The 22,841-nt window shown below is 35.6% G+C and overlaps 1 protein-coding gene and 1 pseudogene across 3 annotated transcripts in view; one reads left to right on the forward strand and one right to left on the reverse strand.

The window, feature by feature from the left end:
* SGCZ (sarcoglycan zeta) overlaps positions 1–22,841 on the reverse strand; it is a gene marked incomplete at both ends in the record, with an annotated part of 464,568 nt that overhangs the window by 170,395 nt on the left and 271,332 nt on the right. The gene's annotated exons all lie outside the window — the stretch shown is intronic.
* LOC308338661 (large ribosomal subunit protein uL10-like) lies at positions 15,146–16,088 on the forward strand (annotated as a pseudogene). Its single transcript has one exon. The product of its transcript is annotated as a large ribosomal subunit protein uL10-like (transcript).

Below are 22,841 nucleotides of genomic sequence, written 5' to 3' on the forward strand. Positions count from 1 at the left end.
TAATTAAGTATACTGAGGATATTTGAAGTAGGCTAGGTTAAGGTATGATGTTCAACAGGTTAGGTGTGTTCAATGCATTTTTGACTCAGGATATTTTCAGTGTACAATGGGTTTATCAGGATATAACTCCATTATAAATTAAAGAACATCTGTAGATTAAAATATTCACTGCAGAAAACAAGTATGATTTTGCTGTTATTTTGGCCAAAATAATTTATTACTATTGCATTTAAAAGGAATATTATCAGGATCAATTATTAGTACAGAAATGATTTATTTATTAGCATTTGAATTTTGGCTTCATGCTAATGAAGTAAATGTATTTTGCTTTTTTCTAAGGAGTCTGTAAATTGGTTTTCTGTGTTAAATCTTACATGTAAGTCTTTAGTTTCCTATAATGAATCCTTCACTTCCCTGCATGGTATTCTCTCTGAAGGATACCAAAGTGCCCTACTAATTCTAAGAAGTTGCCTTATCCCTAGCATATTGTTCTAATCCTATTTCTTCCTACTACCATTTTGCTCATCTGGGAAGAACCTAATTCAAAAACTGCCTCTTTCATAAAGCTTGATCCAACCAGGTTAGTTATATAGGAATTCATCATTCTCTTACCTCCATTTACACTTATATTTAGCAAACCTGTGCAGAATATATTTAAAATGGGATGGAAAACTCAGCTGTGGCAAAAGGGTTTCCTTCTCACAAACCAAGCTCCAAATGATGGACAGACCTTATCTAAAGAATTTGAAGAGAATTATGAAACTTGATTGGATTGATATGTTAGGAATGCTGTATATCTAACATCACAGAAGGTATTACAGAATATTTTTACTTGACACATCATGATCTGTTACTCATACTATTAAAAATTATTTGATCACTTCATTTTTAATGAAAACACTAACATTATGTTATATTTACATTTTTTTGAAGTTTTTATTTAAATTCCAGTTTGTTAACATATCGTGTAATAATAGTTTTAGGTGTACAATATAGAAATTGAACACTTCCATATAATACCCAGTGCTGCTCATAACAAGTGCACTCCTTAATCCCCAACACCTATTTAATCCATCCCCCCACCGCCCTCTCTTCTGGAAACTATCAATTTAGTCTCTATAGTCAAGAGTCTGTTTCTTGGTTTGCTTCTCTCTCCCTTTTTTTTCCCCTTTAATCTGTTGTTTTGTTTCTTAAATTCCACATATAAGTGAAATCATACGGTACTTGTCTTTCTTTGAGTGACTTATTCTGTTTAGAGTAATAGTCTCTTGTAAATGCCAAGATTTCATCTTTTTATGGCTACGTGCGTATATCACTTTTTTTTACATATATATACATACACACACACACACACACACACACACAAACACATATATACATACATATGTGTATATCACTTCTTTTTTATCCATTCATCCATTCATGGGAACTTGGGCAGTTGCCATGATTTTCTCAAGAATGCTTTGGCTGTTCAGGGTTTTTCGTGGTTCCACACAAATTTTAGGATTTGTTGTTCCAGCTTTGTAAAAAATGCTGACGGTATTTTGATAAGATTGGTTGCATTAAATGTGTTGATTACTTTGGGTAGCAGAGACATTTTAACAATATTTATCGTTCCAATCCCTGAGCATGGAATGTTTTTCCATTTCTTCATATCATCTTCATTTTCTCATCAGCATTTTATAGTTTTCAGAGAACAGGTCTTTCACCTCTTTAGTTAGTTTTTTTTTTTTTTTAAGGTATCTTATTGGTTTTGGTGTAATAGTAAATGGGATAAATTTCTTAATTTCTCTTTCTGCTGCTTTCTTCTTCCTCCTCCTCTTCTTCTTCTTCTTCTTGCAAAAGATTTCTTTATGTTGATTTTGTATCTTGCGACTTTACTTAATTTATCAGTTTCATCAGTTTTTTTGGTGAAGTCTTTCAGGTTTTTCTTTCTTCTTCTTCTTCTTTTTTTTTTTTAAGATTTTTTTTTTTTTTTTTTTTTTTTTTACTTATTTGAGAGTCAGAGAAAGAGAAAGTGAGTGCAAGCAGGGGCAGAGGCAGAGGGAGAAGCAGACTCCCCTCTAAGCAGGGAGCCCAGCATGGGTCTTAATCCCAAGACCCTGGGATGGTGATCTGAGCTAAACACAGACTTAACTGACTGAGCCACCCAGGTGCCCCTTTTAGGTTTTCTACACATAGCATCATTCATCTGCAAATAATGAAAGTTTGACTTCTTCCTTGCTGATTTGGATGCCTTTTATTTCTTTTTGTTGTCTGACTGCTGAAGCTAGTATTTCCAATGTTAAATAACAGCAGTGAGAGTAGAGATCCCTGTCTTGTTCCTGACCATAGACGAAAAGCTCTTGGTTTTTCCACATCAAGGATGATATGAGCTGTGGGTGTTTCATAAATGAGCTTCATTATGTTGAGGAATGTTCTCTCTAAACCTACTTTGTAAAGGTTTTTATCACAAACGGATGTTGAACTTTGTCAGATGCTTTTTTGCATCTATTGAAATTATCATATGTTTCTTACCCTTTCTTTTATTAACGTGTTGTACCACACTGATTGATTTGCAAATATCGAACCACCCTTGCAGCCCAGGAATAAATCCCATGTGATCATGGTGAATAATTCTTTTAATATATTGTTGGATTCAGTTTGCTAGTATTTTATTGAGAATTATTGCATCCATGTTCATCAGGGATGCTGGCCTGTATCTTTATTTTAGTGGTGTCTTTGTCTGGTTCTGGAATCAGAGTAATGCTGGCATCATAGAATGACTTTGGAAGTTTTTCTTCCTTTTCTATTTTTTGGAACAGTTTGAGAAGAATGTATTAACTCTTCTTTTTAAAAAAAAGTTTTTATTTATTTATTTGAGAGAGGGGGAGAGAGAGAGAGAAAGAGAGAGCGAGTGCACAAGCAGGGGGAGGGACAGAAGAAGGAGGAGAGGGGCACCTGGGTGGCTCAGTGGGTTGGGCCGCTGCCTTCGGCTCAGGTCATGATCTCGGGGTCCTGGGATCGAGTCCTGCATCGGGCTCTCTGCTCAGCGGGGAGCCTGCTTCCCTCTCTCCCTCTCTCTCTGCCTGCCTCTCTGTCTACTGTGTTAAATAAGTCCTGGGATCGAGTCCTGCATCGGGCTCTCTGCTCAGCGGGGAGCCTGCTTCCCTCTCTCCCTCTCTCTCTGCCTGCCTCTCTGTCTACTGTGTTAAATAAGTCAAAGTCTTTGAAAAAAAAAAAAAAAAGAAGGAGGAGAAGCAGGATTCCCACTGAGCAGGGAGCCCAGTGTGAAGCTCAGTCCCAGGACCCGGGGATCATGACCTGAGCCAAAGGCAGCCACTTAACTGACTGAGCCACTGAGGCTCCCCGGTATTAACTCTTCTTTAAATGTTTGGTAGAATTCACCTGTGAAGCCATCTGGTTCTGGACTTCTGTTTGTTGGGAGTTTTTTGATTATTGATTCAATTCCTTTGCTGGTTATTGGTCTGTTTAAGTTTTCTAATTTTCCTGTTTCAGTTTTGGTAGTTTATATGTTTCCAGGAATTTAACTATTTCTTCCAGATTGCCCGATTTGTTGGTATATAGCTTTTTATAATACTCTCTTACAATTGCTTGTACTTCTGGGGTGTTGGTTGTTATTTCTCCTCTCTCATTTGTAATTTTATTTATTTGGGTCCTGTGTCTTTTCTTTTTGATAAGTCTGGCTAGAGGTTTGTCAATTATTAATTTTTTTAAAGAACTAGCCCCTGGGTTCATTGATCTTTTCTTTCCCCCCTTCCTCTCCTTCAGCTTGCTTTAGGCTTCATTTGCTGGTCTTTTTCTAGCCCCTTTAGGTGTAAGGTTAGGTTGATTTTGATATTTTTCTTGCTTCTTAAGGAAACCCTGTATTGCTATATACTTTCCTCTTAGGATGGCTTTTGCTGCATCCCAAAGATGTTAGACTGTTCTGTTTTCATTTTTATTTGTTTCCATGTATTTTTTTTAAAATTTCTTCTTTTAGTTCCTGGTTGAGCAATTTGTTGTAGCATGTTCTTTAACCTCCACATATTTGTGGTCTTTCCAAATATTCCAATCTTTTAGTGCATGGCATGATTTCAATCTTTTTGTATTTTTTGAGGCCTGATTTGTGAGCTAATATGGGATCTATTCTGGAGAACATCCTTTGTACACTTGAAAAGAATGTGTATTCTGCTGTTTTTGGATGGAATGTTCTGAATATATGTTAAGTCCATCTGGTCCAGTGTGAGATTTAGAGGGAAGATGGCAGCAAAGTTGGAGTACCCTAGACTCATCTCCTCCCACGAAAACAACGATATAACTATTAAATCACCCTAAATACCCCAGAAGTCAACCTGGAAAAGGATGGAATGAACTACACAACTACAGGAAGAAAAGAAGCCACACTGAAAAGGGTAGGAAGTGTGGAGACATGGTTTAGGGGAGAAACAGATCATAAGTGCTGTGGAAGGGAGATGCTGTGGCTACAGAAATGGGTGAGATAATAAAAGGAGTACACAGGGGAACACACAAAGAGAACATCTCCATAAAGCCACTGGCTTGAAAATCGAGAGGAGCTGAATTTCATGAGTTCTTGGAAACAGTGGGGTTTAAAACCTGGAGTTTTAAAGAGAATGGGCTTGGCTGGGGTAGAGCCTAGACACTGCCCTGCTCCTGAAGAGAAGGCAGGCAAACAATCTGGGGACAGATGGTGTAGACATAGTGATATGAAGAATGCCTAGGCACATAGAGAGAAGATTATTCCACTCTTCTTGGAGAGCTTCCCTGAGAGGCAGCATTCATAGAGATGCCTCTCTGGGAACAACAGTGCTAGTTGGTGCCATTTCCTTCCCCATAAACACACGGCAAGAAGCATCAGAGCACAGACACTGGCTGCCTAACTTGCTTATACCAAGCTCGATCCCCTGTGATCTGGCAGGACTTCCCTTTCTAGTCAAGTTTGCCTTGGTCCCAGCAGGGTAGGCCCCTCCCTGCAGAACTCCACTCTCCAACCCCCCAAATCACACCACGTCTCCTGACCAGAAAGTTCTGCAGGGCCTCAGTTCTCCTCAAGTAATATCGGGTCTCATTTCACACGCAGATCAGAGCATACCTATTTAAAACTCTACATTCAGGCCAAGGACCAAACACTGCCCACAGCAGGCCAGGAGTGCCACTGCAGACAACTGGCTTAAAGGACAGAGCAGCCAAAATGCAACAGCAGAGCACACACACTGCACACACCAGAGACACTCCCTGAAGTGTCAGGTCGTGGACACTACATGACCTCTTCTTCAGAAGACTATTACTTTCAGGAACAGGAAACATAACTGGCTTTTCCAATGCACAAAAGAAGACAGAGACTTAGACAAAATGCCAAGACGGAGGAATTTATCCCAAATGAAAGAATAAGATAAGCCACAGTCAGGGATCTAAGTGAAACAGATATAAGTAACATGTCTGATGGAGAATTGAAAGTAACATTCATAAGGATACTCACCAGGCTTGAGAAAAGAACAGAAGATATCAGGGAGACCCTTACCACAGAGATAAACAAGTTAAAAAATATTCAATCAGAGATAAGAATGCAATAAATGAGATTGGGAACAGGCTTGAAGTGAGCAGGCTGGAAGAAGTAGAGGAATGAATCAGTGATACCATAGACAAATAATGGAAAATAGTGAAGCTGAACAAAAGAGAGAAAGAATTAGGGAACAAGAGAATACACTTAGGGAATCAGTGACTCCCTCAAACGTAATAACATTCATACTATGGGCTTCCCAAAAGAGGAGAGAGAAAAGGGGACTGAAAACTTATTAAAAAAAATAATAATAACAGCAGAAAACATCCCTAATCGGGAAAGGAAACAGATATCCAGATCCAAAAGGCACAGAGAACTTCCCACCAAAATCAATAAAAGCAGGCTAACACCAAGACATATTTTAATTAACTTTGCAAAATATACTGATGAAGAAATGATAAAGAAAAAAAATCTTAAAATCAGCAAGCCTAAAGAAATCTTTAACTTATAAAAGAAGACCTATAAGGCTAGCTAGAGATTTCTCAACAGAAACATGGCAAGCCAGAAGAGAGTGGCATGATATACTCAAAGTACTGAATAGGAAAAATCTGCAACCAAGAATACTCTACCCAACAAGGCTATCATTCAGAATAGGAGAGGTAAGACAAACAAAAACTAAAGGAGTTCATGACTAGTAAACCAACCCTGCAAGAAATATTAAAGAGAAAAAAAAAAAGAGAAATATTAAAGGGAACTCTTTGAGTGGAAAGGAAAAATCAGAAGGGACAAAGACAAAAAAAGATGAGAGAACATCTCCAGAAATAATGACAAAAGGAGTACAAAATGGCAGTAAGCACATATCTATTCATAACTACTTTGAATGTAAGTGAACCAAACATTCAAAAGACTCCAATCAGACACACAGGGTATCAGAATGGATTTAAAAAAAAAAAAAAAGCAAGACCCAGCTAGATCTGCCTAAAAAAGACTCATTTTAGACTGAAAGATACCTGCAAACTGAAAGTGGCGGGGTAAGGGGGGGATGGTAGTGGAAAAACCTTTATCACGCAAATCAGCTTTAAAAGAGAGATAGAGTAGCAGTACTTCTATGAGACAAACGACTTTATTCTTTTTTTTTTAAGATTTTATTTATTAATTTGACAGACAGAGATCACAAGTAGGCAGAGAAGCAGGTAGAGAGAGAGGAGGAAGCAGGCTCCCTGCTGAGCAGAGAGCCCAATGCAGGGCTCGATCCCAGGACCCTGGGATCATGGCCTGAGCCGAAGGCAGAGGCTTTACCCCACTGAGCCACCCAGGCACCCCGAGACAAACAACTTTAAAACAAAGACTGTAACAAGGGAAGAAGAAGGGCATGATATCATAATAAAGGGTATAAGGCAACAAGAAGATCTAACCAATTATAAATATTTATGCACCCTACACGGGAGCACCCAAATCTATAAAACAATAACAAACATAAAGGACCTCATTGATAATGATTCAATAATAGTAAGGGACTTAAACATCCCACTTACATCAATGGACAAATCATCTAAACAAAATATAAGCAAGGAAACAATAGCTTTGTATATTTACCTTATTGTATGTTATTTTCAAAATTTGCCTTTAGAATATTATTATTATTCATTCATTGTATTCTTAAGATATATTTCCAGAAATAAATCTGTTACTTATCAGTCTTTGACAATTTTTAAGGATTTTATTTATTTATTTGATAGAGAGCACAAGCAGGAGGGAGAGGGAGAAGCAGACTCCCTTGCTGAGCAGGTAGCCCGATGCAGGGTTCCATCCCAGGACTCTGGGATCATGACCTGAGCCGAAGGCAGATGCTTAATCAACTGAGCCACCCAGGTGCCTCTAAGTCTTTGACAATTTTTAAAATCTATTAAAACATACATAAATTGACCCTAGAAAGACTGAAGCCATTTATATCCCTATTAGCATTCTGTACCTGAATCATAATGACAAAACTCTCAGAAATTTTATTTGAAAAGTTAACAAATTAATGTCATGATCATTAACATGCATATCTTGATTACTAGTGAGTTTAGTTTATTCCTTGTGTGTGCTGGCCCTGTTTTTTATGCATTAATTGTGATCTCCTTGTCAATTTTTTTATTGCACTAATAGAATATTTATGCTTTCTCATAAGTGTAAAAGTATTGTTACATAAGAAGTACATAAACTTTTTTAGTATATAAACTTCTTTAGACAAAAATCATGTAAGCTTTTTCAAAAGTATATAAGAATTTTTAATTGTTGGAAATTATTTTCCGTGTTTGCTAATTGTCTATTTCTTGAATATCATTTAATTTTTTTCAATGTGTATATATCCATATTATATTAAAAAATACTTAAACTGAGAGATAAGGCAAAAATGTAGGCACCAGATCCTTTCAATGTCATATTAGAGTATTAAGTGATAGGCCTAACCCACCATTACTTAATTATCTAGGGGAATGTACTCGGTTTGACTTTACTATTTACTAGTAATTAAGGGCTTAGGCTCTGTGGAGAGACACATTAAATTATAGATCTCTGCCCAGTAGAGTAAAATAGACCAGAAGGTTAGTTTTATTGCTATGTAAGATATTAATGAGTTTGGTCTCTAATGCAGCAAATTTATTTCAATATATCTTTCTTTGCACACTATAAAAATCCTTGTTTTACAAAATACTCTTTGAACTAGCAACGGCATTTAAATGGTCATAGTACTAATGGGATAATATATCTTTGATATGTTTATTTTTATATATTCATGATAGTCATGTTTTTCAGTTTTTGATATTTTGAAAATTTTTTGCAGGTTCTACCAATATTCTCAATTAGACACAGTTGTCAGAGCCCATTAAGCTACATAGACTGAGAGGTATACCTGTCAGGCTATTTAAATTCAAACAGGTCTTCTCTTGGTTTCTGAAGTGATTCCCAAGTAGCCCTACAGCTTTATTTTTGCAGACCCCTCATTTGTAGTGATTAGAATATGGTTTTATAGCTTGAGAATTTGGTGATATTTTTTAAAGGGATAATGGGATTTATTCTCTTTGGAGAGCAATGATGAAAAGTATGGTTTGATATTTTTTGTTTGTTTCCTCCTATTTGTGAGAAAAAAAATTTATATGCCCCTTAGAAAGCAGAGCAACTTTTTGAGATAAGTATTATGGATTTCTGTATATCTATTTACTTTTGACTGATAAATGAGGTTGTCAAAATGAAGCTGCAGGATCTCTCCATGATATATGTGTGAAAATCCTTTTCCTCTCATTATATGAGTGTGAAGTGCTTTCTTACTTCTGCAGTGTATTATTAAATTTTATTATAATCTCAAATTAAAGTAGCTCTGAATTAGTTGCTTTTTTATTGTGGTAAAATACATATAAAATTTACCATTTTAAACACTTTAAATGAACATTTAAGTTCATTTAGCTTATCAACAATGCTGTGAAAACAGCACCCCTATGTAGTTCTGTAACTTCTTCATTAATCCTTCCCACCCAACCCTCCAAAATGATCCTGTATCCTTTAATCAGTCACTCCCCATTTCTTCCTTCCCTAGCCCCTGGTTACCTCTAACCTGCTTTCAAGCCCTATGGATTTGCCTATTTGGAAAATGCCACACAAATGGAGTCATACAATATATGACATTTTGTAGTTTAGCTTCCTTCATTTAGCACACTTTCAAGGTTTATCCATGTTGCAGCATGCAAAGCTATTTCATTCCTTTTTTTAACTGAGTAACATTCCATTGTATGGGTTTACCATATTTTATCCATTCATCCTGTAATGGAGATTGGGTTGTTTCCAACTTTGGTAATTGTCAATAGTGCTAATATTAATCATTCATGTACAAGTTTTTGCTTGAATACCTGTTTTCAATACTTTAGGTATATACCTAGGAATGGAATTATTGGACCATATTCTAATTCTTTTTAACTTCGAGGAACTGCTGCACTGTTTTCCACAGTGATTGTACCATGTTACATTCCTATCAGCAATGTGCTGATTTCTCCACATTTCCACCAACATTTGTCTCTTTGATTATAACCATTCTAGGGCATGTGGAATGGTATCTGACTGTGTATGTATGTGTGAGAGTTTGTTTGTATTTACCTGATGGCTAATGATGTTGAGCATCTTTTCATGTGCTTGCTATTAATTTGTATATCTTCTTTGATATATAGAAAAATGTACATTCAAATTATTTGCTCATTTGGTGGGGTACTGGGGTGGTGCAATTAGGTGTCTGACTCTTGGTTTTGGCTCAGGTCATGATCTCAGGTTGTGAGATGAAATCCCATGTCGGGCTCCATGCTCAGCATAGAGTCTGTTTAAGTTTTTCTCTCCCTCTCCCTCTGTGCCTTCCCTTGTACTCTCTAAAATAAATAAATAAATCTTTCAAATTCTTTGCTCATTTTTTTAATTTGGTTGTTAAATTTTTGTTGTTAAATTGTAGGTATTCTTTATATATTCTGGACACTAAAGACTAAAGCCCTATCAGTTATATGACTTGAAAACATTTTGTCCCGCAATGTAAACTTGGTTTTTGTTTTGTTTTATTTTGCTCTTCCTTTCTTGGTAGTGTCCTTCGATGCACAAACTTTTCAGTATATGTGCTGCCAAAGCAAGCATGATGCACAAACTTTTGAAATTTTGAAGTCTAATTTATCTATTTTTTGTTTTTGTTTTACTTATGGTTTTGATGTCATATCTAAGAAACCCTTACCAAATCCAAGGACATTAAGATTTACCTCTATATTTTCTTCTAATAATTTTATATATTTAGCCCTTATGTCTAGGTTTCTGACTCTTTATGAATTACTTTTGTATATGGTATAGGTAAGGGCCCAACTTCATTTGTTAGCATGTGGATATCTAGTTATCCCAGAACTTTTTGTCAAAAGGCTATTCTTTTTCCATTAAATGGTCTTGGCACTCATGTCAGAAATTAATACATCTCAGATTCATGGGTTTATTTATGGACTTTCAATTCTGTTCCATTGCTCTATATGTCAATTTTTACCTCAGTATCACACTCTTGGTTATATAGCTTCATAGTAAGTCTTGAAATCATAAATTTTAATCATGAACCTTTTTTTCCCCTTTTTCAAGATAGTTTTCACTCTTCTAAGCATTAGTTGGTTTACTAATAAATTAGATTAAAATATCTCTTGGGCACTTGGTGGTTTAGTTGGTTGAGTGTCAGACTTTTCTTTTTTTTTTTTTTTTGAAAAGTGTTATTTATTTATCTGAGAGAGAGACAGAGTGGGAAGGAGAGACAATGAGCTCAGAGTCAGACATGGGGCTTGCTACCATGACCATGAGATCATGAACTGAGCAGTAACCAAAAGTTGGACGCTTAACCAACTGAGCCACCCAGGTGCTCCAAGTGCCCCAAGTGTCAGAGTCTTGGTCTCAGCTCAGGTCGTGATCTCAGGGTTGTGGAATTGAGCCCTGTGGAAGGTTCTGCATTCAGTGAGGACTCTGCTTGAGATTCTCCTTCCCTTTCCCTTACCCCTCCCCTGCTTGGTGCACACAGGCATGCTCTCTCTACTTCTCTCAAAAATAAATAAATAATCTTTAAAAATAATCTCTTAAATTGTAGGATATGAAAAAAATAAACAAAAACCAGTTTTCATCCTGCTTTCAGGACAGCAGTTTTCTATATTCAACATGCCACTAATATATATTTTAACTTTGCCATATGTCCCTTTTTGTGGAGTTACATAATGACTCTTTCTGTGAAAGATTTTCCAATTCTCTCTATATATGAGTTAAGAAAACTCCTCTACATGAGAATTATTTATCACAGATACATTCATGAGAAAGAAAATGAGTCAGTTCTATCTTTCTTGGGCTTTTCCCACATACCAAGAATAGAAACTTTACTGTGTAATCTAGGTCCCCATTTTCTGTGTACAAGCCCCAACTGCTTTAATAACACACTCAGGCAGAAGAAAAGCTTTCCCAGTACTCTGTCCATTATCTTAAGAGAGAATGTATTATTTTTCTGGGCAATTCAAGAGGAAGAAGAGGATTTTTAAGTGGCAGGGCTCAAGGCTTAAAGATAAATTTCTAAATTCCATGTTTTACTTTAAGGAACATCATTAACTAATACATCAATTTGATAAAATTTGTCAAAGATAAAAAAATAAATGGAGAAGATTATGTATTTTTCTTTAATATTTCCACTCAGGAAATGGAAAAATGAACAATTACATATACACAAGTGCCATGGAGATTTGCAGAAACTTACATGGGAGAGACATGATGACACCCACCCAAGTACAGATGAAGAAAGCAGCTAAGGAAGGTCTGCTGAAGGATATACCTCTTAAGCTAATTACTGATATAACAAATAATGATGAATGAGGTGAAATTTAAGAAAGAATTAAAGGGAAGATGAAGTAACACATGCAAACATATTGATTCAAGAGACCATACTAAACCAGGCATCAAGAAACTCAGCATATCCCGAAGACAAGAAACAAGAGCGAGTAAGAAGACATGTTGTTGTTGATGAAAGAGAAGATGGCTTTACAGTGTACTAGCTCCTAAATTATTTTATGCTCATTTTGTTTCTATAGCAATGTGGCATGGTAATTTAGAGTATGTCACTGAAAACTACTAGACCTTTGCTTACCTGGATCAAATTCTAACTCTATTACTTACGTGGTATGTGACTTTAGACAAGTTACTTAATGTTGAGTCTCAATTTGCAAATTACATAAATAGCTTAAAAACACATGTAACATTATGTTATACATAGCATTTCTCAATAAATATTAAGCATAATTATTAGGATATTACTATTGCTATCCAGAATTAGTACACAAAACACACATTTATTAGAGTGTATTAACGTATAATAGAACTTTAAAAGCCTTTTCACGATTCCTTAGGTTTTAGTATATAAAAGAATGATCACCTTCATATGCCTGTATAAAAGTAAACATAATGATTCATCACAGATATATTGACCTATCGAAATTTTCAGGAGTAATCTCAAAAGTATAGACAAAAAAAATATCCTTTTAAGCTTCAATAGATTCTAAAGAAGGACCTTTTTTCATTTTAAGAAAATCAAAAGAATATGGAACAAACCGTGATTTAACTACACATATCTAATGCAAATGAAGGAAATTCCCTGTAGACAATGAATGTGATATATGTAAAATTAATGCATTCGAATTTTAACCCAGATTCTATACTTGCCTCATAAGTTCTATTTTTTCTTATTTTTTGTCTTTTCATCTGTGTCGAAAAATAAAATAGGATTCTATAAAACAGAGTTATTCAGTCTTCACAAAGACAAATCTTTGAAAATAATGAAATGCCTAGTGTCAGAATTAAATATCTCGTGTCTGCTTATGGACAACCAATGATTTCACATTAACATTTTACATTACATAGAAATTTCATCAGTAATTTGCACTTTTAACCCCAAAAGAAGAGTGTCAGTTTGGGCACAAGTATACCAATTATTTCTAAGTAGTAAAGAATGGTTCAATTTTATAAATATAAAATAATATCTTTCAGTAAGTCTCCAATCTATATAAAATATTCAAACTAGGTAATGCAAATTGACTAAGGTCAAGGAACTAATGAAGTTCATAAACCACTGAAAGTATGTTAAAATTATAGAGAATTTATTGATCTGGGATGTAGAAATTTTTCTAAAAGAATTATAATTAAGCATTTTTACTTTCCATGTAACTCTATCACTTGAAATGATTGGAAATAGATACTGAACATTTAATTAAGCCATATTATTAATTAAAATGCTGCACTACCTCATTACTGGCTCACACTGGTACCAGAACACCACAACAAACAAATCTTAGGTGCCTCCTATCAATTTTATAATCACCCTTGGACTTGGTTTACGAGGAGGTCCAAACCTCTCAAGACCTTGGTATATCAGCTTAAAGCTTACGGTATGACATGGAAATTTTTCTCAAGCTTAAGAACAGGAGAAATCACTTAAAATATTTCATTTTAATTTATGTTCTAAATGTTCCTTACAATATTTTACCACATTCATTCTAATAAAAACTCACTAGCATTCACACTAAAATCACTGGGGAAAACACCTTAAATACCTTCTCTGTCCCTCTTTCTGTGCTGTGATTCCCACTGCTCACTGGGAAGCCTGAACCACATCTACTACAGTCACACAAGGTAAGGTCTCAGTTAAGTGTGAAGCGAAGATGTTCATATATGAGACACTACAGCAGTAGCTACTCTTGAATGTCTCTTTACTCTTCTTCTGAGGCTCTAACCCTGAGGCAAGGTTTGTACAGGGTGGGTATCTGACCTTTCTGGACAAAACAAAGCAAAACAAAATATAACTTGAAGACAAGGTTTGATGGACAGCATGTCAAGTTCTAAGTAAGAGAGTTCTCTTCAAGAAAACAAAGAGGACTGAAGAAGTCACAGGTTCTTGACCCATGATAGATAGAGGAGGGAGAGCCTGGAAAGAGGTGTAAAAGCAAAGCCATCTAACTTGTGTGATTTGACAGTCTATCCCCGGGAATGCTCATAGTATGTTTATTCACAAGCAAATTTTGATATATTCTTTCAATGAAATACTACTCGGCAATCAAAGGGACTGAAGTGCTGAGTGATGAAACAATGTGGATAAGTCTTAATACCATTAGGTTGAGAGATGAAAGACAAAACAGTACATACTATGATTCCATTTATATAAAGATGAAGAATAGGCGAAACTAATCTATGGTTTTATATAATGGTAAAACAGTTATTGCTCTGGGTGATGGGGAGGCTTGACTGGAAATGGGCATTGAGGAACTTTCTGGAGAAATAGAAATGCTTCTATCTTGACAGTGGTATGGGTCATAAGAGTGTATGTATTTGAACTACATTTCAGAGCAATGCATTTCACTATACACGTATTATACAAGTATTTGGTTTTTTAAACAGAGAGCAGAGGGAGAGTGGGGGAGGGAATATTAAACAGGCCCTATATTCAGCACAGAGCCCAACAGGGGGCTCCATCTCAGGACCCATCTCAGGACATGATCTGAACTGAAATCAAGAATTAGACTCTTAACTGACTGAACCACCCAGGCACCCAACGTGCATTTTATTTTAGTTTTTAAAAAGTTCTACAGCCAAATACAAAAAAAGAAGGAAGGCAGGGAGGGAACGAAGGAAGGATGGTGCAAGCTTGGACTCTTGGGTTAATATAGTATAATCCATATTCCTAGGTCACTACTTACTGTATGACCTTGGCCAGATTGCTAGAACGAATTTTTTTTATTTTGTTACCTAAATAAAGAGTTTTTCATGGTAATGTAAGATTGTTATGAAGATTAAATAACATGACAAATGTATGCAAAGTCTTTAGCACTGGGCTGCCTCACAGTTAATAACTGCTGGATGGCAGTTATAATGGTGATGGATAGTGAGTACAGTGTAGGAATTATCTGGGGAATATGGCTGAATTTCAACAACTAAAGGGAAAAACTTGAGAAATTATAAACATCTTCTTAAGGTAGATGTGGGATAGTGCATACTACTAAGAGAGGAGTCTACTACCAGGAGTCCTTGTGAGAGTGACATCATGTTTAAACCCTGCATGGCCATCCCTGACATACCACCGTGATGCCCAGGGAAGCCAGGTGACCCAGAAGTCCAACTGCTTCCTTAAGATCATCCACCTCTTGGGTGGTTACCCAAAACTCTTCAGTGTGGGAACAGACAATGTGGGTTCCAAGAAGGTGCAGCAGAGCCACATGTCCCTCTGCAGGAGGCCTGTGGTACTGGTGGGCAAGAACACCATGAAGCATAAGGCCATCCAAGGGCACTGGAGAACATTCTAGCCCTGAAGAAATGGTCCCCTCATATTCAGGGGAGTGTGGGTTTTGTGTTCACCCAGGATGACCTCGCTGAAATCAGGGACATGCTGTTGGCCAGTAAGTATCAGGGGCCACCTGTGCTCGTGCCATGGCCCCATGTGAAGTCCCGGTGCCTGCCCAGAACACTGGTTTGGGTCTGAGAAGACCTCTGTCTTTCAGGCTGCAGGCATCACAATAAAAATCTCCAGGGGCATCACTGAAATCCTGAGTGATGTGCAGCTGATGAAGACAGGAGGTCTTCATTTGCTGGCTAGCAAAGCCATACTGCTGAACGTGCTGATTACTCTTCCCCTTCTCCATCCAGCAGGTGTTTGACAATGGCAGCATCTACAACCCCAAAGTGCTTTGTATCACAGAGGAAACTGCATTCTAGCTTCCTGGACGGTGTCCCCAATGTCGTTAGTGTTATGTCTACAGACTTGTTACCTGACTGTTGTACCAGTACCCCCTTCTATCAGCAATTGATACATGTGGATCTGGTTTTGTCACTAGAGACTGATTATGCCTTCCCACTTGCTGAGAAGATTGAGGCCTTCTCAGCTGGTCCATCTGCCTTTGTGGCTGCTGCCCCTGTGGCCGCCACCATCACTGTCACTCCTGCTGCGGGCGCTGCAGTCCCAGCCAAGTGTGAAGCAAAGGAAGAGTCAGAGCAGTCAGCGGAAGATGTGGGATTTAGTCTCTTTGACTAATCACCGAAAAGCAAGTAACAAAGCTAACTTTATTTGTAAAACAAGTAAATAACGGCTTACTTCTCAAAAAATAAATAAATAAAAGTTCTAAGAAGGAAGGATTCCACTAAAAGAATGTCAGTATGTATTAGTCACTGAGATATTTACTTCTTCAGTACTGTTGCAGAGCCAATTGCCTCAAAAGAAAAAGATTAAGTTAGAAAAAAAGTGAGAGATCCTTTGTGCCTACTATAATTCTAACTACAGAGTAAAGTGAAAAGTGGGGTACTGGACCCCAAAGAAGCATGATCTGCCATAAATGGCAATAGTCTTATCACATCTTTTTAAAAAGATTTTATTTATTTATTTGAGAGAGAGAATCAGTGGGGGGAGGAAGGAGAGAGGGAAAGCGTGAAAGGGACAAGTAGACTCTGCGTTGAGCTCAGAGCCTGATGTGGGCTCAATCTCGTGACGCTGAGATCATGACCTGAGATGAAATCAAGCTGGACACTTAACTGACTGAGCCACCCAGGTGCCCCTCACCACATAAATTTTAAAGGCGGCCAGAACAATGTGGACCTGAGAGACAAAATTCAGGAGTGGAGGTATGTGAAGAAGTGGCCAGTGCCTGACCAGGAAAGATAACAGCCAGCAGGTTCTCTGCCCCATTGCTGAGGAGTGAATAAGTGAATCAACTTAGGATAGTCAAGGAAATCATCATCATCACCACTGATGAGAGGACAAACAGCACCTGAAGGCAAAAGAAGAGCCCCACAAACCCTCTCCCCTCAAGGTGGGGTATGTATGACATTTCTCCAGCACTTGTGACTGCCTTAAGAACAAAGGCAGGGAGAAATAAATGGTCAACTGATAAAGATTACAGTCATGCAGGATATGAGACTCTACTATAGTTTGTAACTGTCTTAATGATTTATAAGAGAAACACAATCGTACTAATAGCCAGGCTTCCAGGAACCTATAGACACAATTTCCTGGAGCCTCAATGTCACTTTCACCTCCACAGGATAGAAAAACCTCTGTCATCAGTGACTCCTTATAATCACAGTGCACCTCTGTCTGCCCATGGGTCTGTGCTATAGTACAAGCACCACTCTGCATTCTAAAACGTCTCAAGAACTCTTTCTTGACCAAGGCGCTCCACATCCCGGCACCATCATCATCATCCATTTATTGATCACTTACTATATGCTCAGATCTTGTGTATAGCTTCTCTAGTCTTACCGCCTTCAAACTATCTTCTTGAGATCTAGCTATAAAATCCTTCGATGTACAATTATTGAAACTGAAAGACTCTGCACATGTATTTCTTTAGAGCTTCTTCCCTTCTGCATGGACCTGACTCCTGATTTCTGAGAGAAGAAAGAAAGAATTGTGGAATTTCGTATTACAATTTCTACCTGCATAAGGATTCAGATCTCACAAAGGTAACTTTTGAAAAGTCTGATAACTCCTTTTCTTGATTTAACTATAAAATATTGCCTATTTACACTCAGATTCACCTTTGTCCTATTTTTATTTTTATATCTTATAGAATACACTACAACAAACTTCATAGGGGCCTTTAACCAAAAGAATAAAATTTAGACTTTTTAAATAGGTTCAGTATGGAATCTAGAGAGAAAGAGATTTCTTAGTGTTTCAACTTTAGTTCCCCTAAAATGAGAATAATTTTATTTAACATAAGTTATTTTTTCACATGCCTCTATCCATTCATTGTAATATCTTTAACCCCAAATGCATTTGACTGAATGTTAGAAAAGTAGTGTACTTTGGGGTGAATAACTTAAAAGTTGTTGGAAAACTCTTGAAACTGATTTTTATATTTATTTAATGATCATGTGATCCTTCACACAAAGTTTTTAAGTTATAACTTTATTTTGTTGTTCATCTTCTCCTTTAGAAAACAGATTTTTAAACTCAAAGCACCAAGTATTTTCAGATGAAAATTATAATTATGTAGCTGTTTGAATGTTTTCAGAATACTCTTTCCAAAGGCTGCCTTTCATTTACAGCTCATTGATGTTTTCTGCCAATTGTTCAGAAATATACGTCAACTTCTTCATAAGCACTAATTAAAAGAAGTCACTAATTTACAAAGGGTGATTTTTCAAACACATGTATACACACACACAAAGCATCAAGAGAGTACAGAAAGTGACATTATGGCTATAAAATGTCTTCTCTTTCTTTAAGAGTACAATTTAAAGGCATACACATCACTATAATTGGACCAAAATGTGAGAAAGAATCTATTACACTATCTTAACAATTATTTTTTAACTTCATAAGTTAAATCCAGCTCTGAAACTTAGAAAGCATTGTATATAATTTCTCCAAAATGAAAAACAAATAACTTATCTTCTAACATGAAATTTAAACACTTCTGTGAATACACTGAGCTGGGTATTTGGAATTTTTCTTGAATTGATTGAATATATAATTTTACAGATCCAGATTAGATTATACTTATAATAGGTACTTAACATTTCTGTTTATCAAACCAGGTATATTTTACCTGCCTGGTACTTTTTTTTCAGAGAAGCTTCTACTATGTACTTTGAAAATTTTTATACTTTATTTGCTTCATAGTTTAATCTTCCTACTTCTTTAACTACTGTTCCATAAGGATGTCTTTCTCCTCTGACAAAAACATCATTCTCAAAGTTCCAACCTATATCAGGTATTTCTGTCTCTCTTCAATTTCATTCAGTTGCCATTCACTTAAAGAGCTTGACCATTTCACTGTGTGCTGGCTTCCTCATCTGTTCTTCCAGCTTTATGTTTGACTGAGTTTCTATCTGCCAAAAGCCTGCTGAATATTTCTGTCAAAATGTCTCTCTGGAAACTCAAGCTATTGCAAACTAATGCTATTTTTGTAACAAGTATTTTCCCCTAATATCCTCCTGCATAAAACCCTACATCACTTAAGTGCTCAAAAAGCATTTAATGGCTCTCTATTTTTCAGTCAGTAAAATCTCAATTTGTGATTCAAGTTCAGAGAGACAATTAACATGACCCCAAACTTTCCAGTTTCAGCCATGTTTGTACTTCTTTCCCTGACCACGTGCTCCAGCTATCCTCTGTCTAGTATGCTCCTTTTGTCTATCACCTTACAACACCTTCATCAGAGGTCATTAGCTGCCCAAGATATAAGGTGGGCATTTTTGTCAGACATGATTTGGGAAATAAAAAGATCTTAAATATAAAATAAATCAAACCTACTTAAAATCTCTAAACATATTGTGGAACCAGTTTCTACAAGGAATAATTTACTGCAATGTATTCTCAAATTATCTGAAAAGCAAAATCATAATAAGAAACATTATATAATGGAAGCTAACACTAGCTAAAACATATGAGACAAATACATAAATACAGAAGATAGAGTTACTTTAAAAACAAAATATAACTTTTCATTTGTCCTATAAAAGTAAATATCAAGATTAGAAATTCTAAATGTAAAGGACATGGATTTATTCAAAAACCAATACTGCGTGCACGCGCGCACGCACACGTGCACACACACACACACACACACAAAACATGAGATGGATGTTCATAGGTTAGAAGTCCTCTTATTTAAATACTTGTACAGAAAACCAAACACTGCTCCAATGAACAATGAGCCAGTTGATTCATAGAAGTGACAAACTAAAATTATGTACTCCAAATGTGTATTTTTGTTACAACTGAATGATTCTAAAAAACTTCTAATGAAGCATAACACATCAACAGTGACATCCTGAAATATCTAAGTCTTCTGGATTGTCAGTGGAAATAATGGATAACCAATTACATTAAGTAGCAAAATATCAATCACTATATTTTGCATTCTAAAAATAAAAAATAAGAATTGGTTTATGTTCATTTCATTATTGACTCAATCTTTTTTTGGAATTACAATAATGCCAGAGACTTTTATTTTTTATTACTAGAATAATAAATGGAGTTACATTATAACTACATAGGTGAGAGGGAAATTATTCCCTTAGCTGACCAAACAGGGAGTTTTTCTAAAATAAATAAAGACATTTTTGTAAGACATCAAAAACCTAATTTCCTAATTTATTCTTAGTATTTCTCTGAAATGCTATAATGAAAATGGTGATGCATACAGTCTTTATAGTTTTTTTTTTTTTTAGTCTACTATATTTTTAATTTGGCTTTGTGTTTGTGAAAAAAATAATAATAAAATCATAAAGTCCCCTATAAATGATATCACAATATCATCTTCCCAAATGAAAATATGAGGGTATTTTTTATCAGAGTAAATCTAAAATGCATATATCTCATAATTATATGGCTCTATGTCCCATTGCTATTGTAAAGCAGTATCCATTTGGGGGATTTATTTAACTTCCAAAAATGTGGCCAAAATGAAACTTGTAAGTTCTATTTCTGTGAAAACTGTCATTGGAATCTTGATAGGAATTACATTGAATCTGTATATTGCTTTGGGTAATATGGAATTTTAACAATATTAATTCTTCCCATCTATGAGCATGAAATATCTTTCTACTTATTTGTGCCTTCTTCAATTTATTTCATCAATGTCTTATAGTTTTCAGTGTATAGGTCTTTCACCTCCTTGGTTAAATTCACTCCTACATATTTTATTCTTTTGGATTTAATTGCAAAGGGGATTTTCTTAATTTCTCTGAAAGTTCATTGTTGCTATATAAAAATGCAACATATTTTGGCATATTGATTTTGTACCCTACAACTTTACTGAATTCATTTATTAGTTCTAACAACTTTTTGGTTGGAGCCTTTAAGGTTTTCTATACAGAAAAACATGTCATTTGCAAGTAGTGATAGTTTTACTTCTTACCAATTTATGAATGTCTTTTATTTCTTTCCCCTGCCTAACTGCTCTGACTGGGACTTTCAATACTATGGTGAAGAAAAGTGGTGAGAATGGGTATCCTTGTCTTGTTCTTCCTATCTGTGTCCATCAGTGATACTGGCCTGCAGTTCTGTGTGTGTGTGTGTGTGTGTGTGTGTGTGTGTGTGTGTGTGTGTTGTCCTTGTCTAGTTTTACTATCAGGGCAATGTTGGCCCATTCCCTCTTCTTCAGTTTTTTGGAAGAGTTTGAGGATGACAGGTATTCAGTCTTCTTCGAATGTTTGGTAGAATTCACCACTGAAGCCGGCTGATCCTGTACTTAGTGTTTGTTGGGAATTTTTTGACTACTGACTTAATCTTCTTACTAGTAATTAGTCTATTCAGATTTTTATTTTCTCATGATTCAGTCTTGGAAGATCATATATTTCTAGGAACTTTTCCACTTCTTCTAGGTTGTCCAATTTGTTGGCATATATTTGTTTAAAGTAGTCCATTATAACCTTTTGTATTTTTTTTTTTGGTTATCAATTGTAACTTCTCTTTAATTTCTAATTTTATTTATATGAGCTTTTTCTCTTTCATTCTTAGTGAGTTTAGTTACAAATTGGTTATTTTCATTAATCTTTTCAAAGAAGCAACTCTTAGTTTCACTGATCTCTTCTATATCTTTTTAGTTTGTTTCATTTATTTTCACCCTGATTTTTATAATTTCCTTCCTTCTATTAATAATTTCAATTATATCTGGAATCTAAAAAAATAAAACAAATGAATAAACAAAACAAAGCAAAACTCACAGATACAGAGAACGGAATTGTGATTGCTAGAGGGCAGGAGGTTTGGAAGGTTGGGCAAAATGGATGAAGGAGATCAGGAGGGACAAACTTCCAGTTATAAAATAAATAAATCCTGGGGATATGTATCATGGGGACTCTTGTCAATAATATTGTATTGCAAATTTGGAAGTGTTAATGAAGTGAAACTTTTTAAAAAATTTTTAGTTTTTTTAGTAACATATAATGTATTATTAGCCCCAGGGGTACAGGTCTGTGAATCGCCAGGTTTACATTTCACAGTTCTCACCATAGTACATACCTTCCCAATGTCCATAATCCAACTACCCTCTCCCTAGTGAAGTGAATCTTAAAAGTCATCATATGAACAAAAATTGTGACTTTGTATGGTGAACAGATGGTGAGTAGACTTAATGTAGTAATCATTTCACAATGTACACAAATGTCAAATCATTATGTTGTAAACCTAAAACTAATATAACATATCTCAATTATACTTCAATAAGAAAGTAAATTGTAGCCATTCAATTATAAGTCTGGAAATAGCACATCTATTTTCACACTAATTATAAATACAATTTGGTTATATTATAGCAGTAAAACATTGCCTGATATAGAAAATAAAAGAGAACCAAGTTTAGAGATTTTTAGCCTTAGTGAAATTATCAATTAATAACAATTAGGAAATATAGACTCTGGTAATTACATCAAAATCTATAATATTCATTTAATCAAATTTGAGGCAAGCAGCACATACAAAGTATTATAGTTAGCTTACATTGCTTTATTATGTAAAGATTCTAGATCAAATAGATTGACATGTATCTTATGTTTGTTAGTGTTTATTTTAATATGATATAAAGATAAGCTATAAACCTTCATAGGACAACCAATATCAACAACTAATCTATTATTACTATCCTAAGAAAAACATAATCACATAAATTCCAACAGAGGGGTACTGGTTAGCATGATAGATGCCATATAAACCATAGTAATGCCACATAAATTATACTTACTGATATGATCACAATATCCAACATTTCTAATATTTATATCTTATTTAAAAACTGCAGGAAAGATTCAATGTTGCCAAACCAAGACTTCTAAAACAGTT

This window comes from Martes martes, assembly GCF_963455335.1.
Source record: "Martes martes genome assembly, chromosome: 2".
In the NCBI taxonomy this organism is placed as follows: Eukaryota; Metazoa; Chordata; class Mammalia; order Carnivora; family Mustelidae; genus Martes; species Martes martes.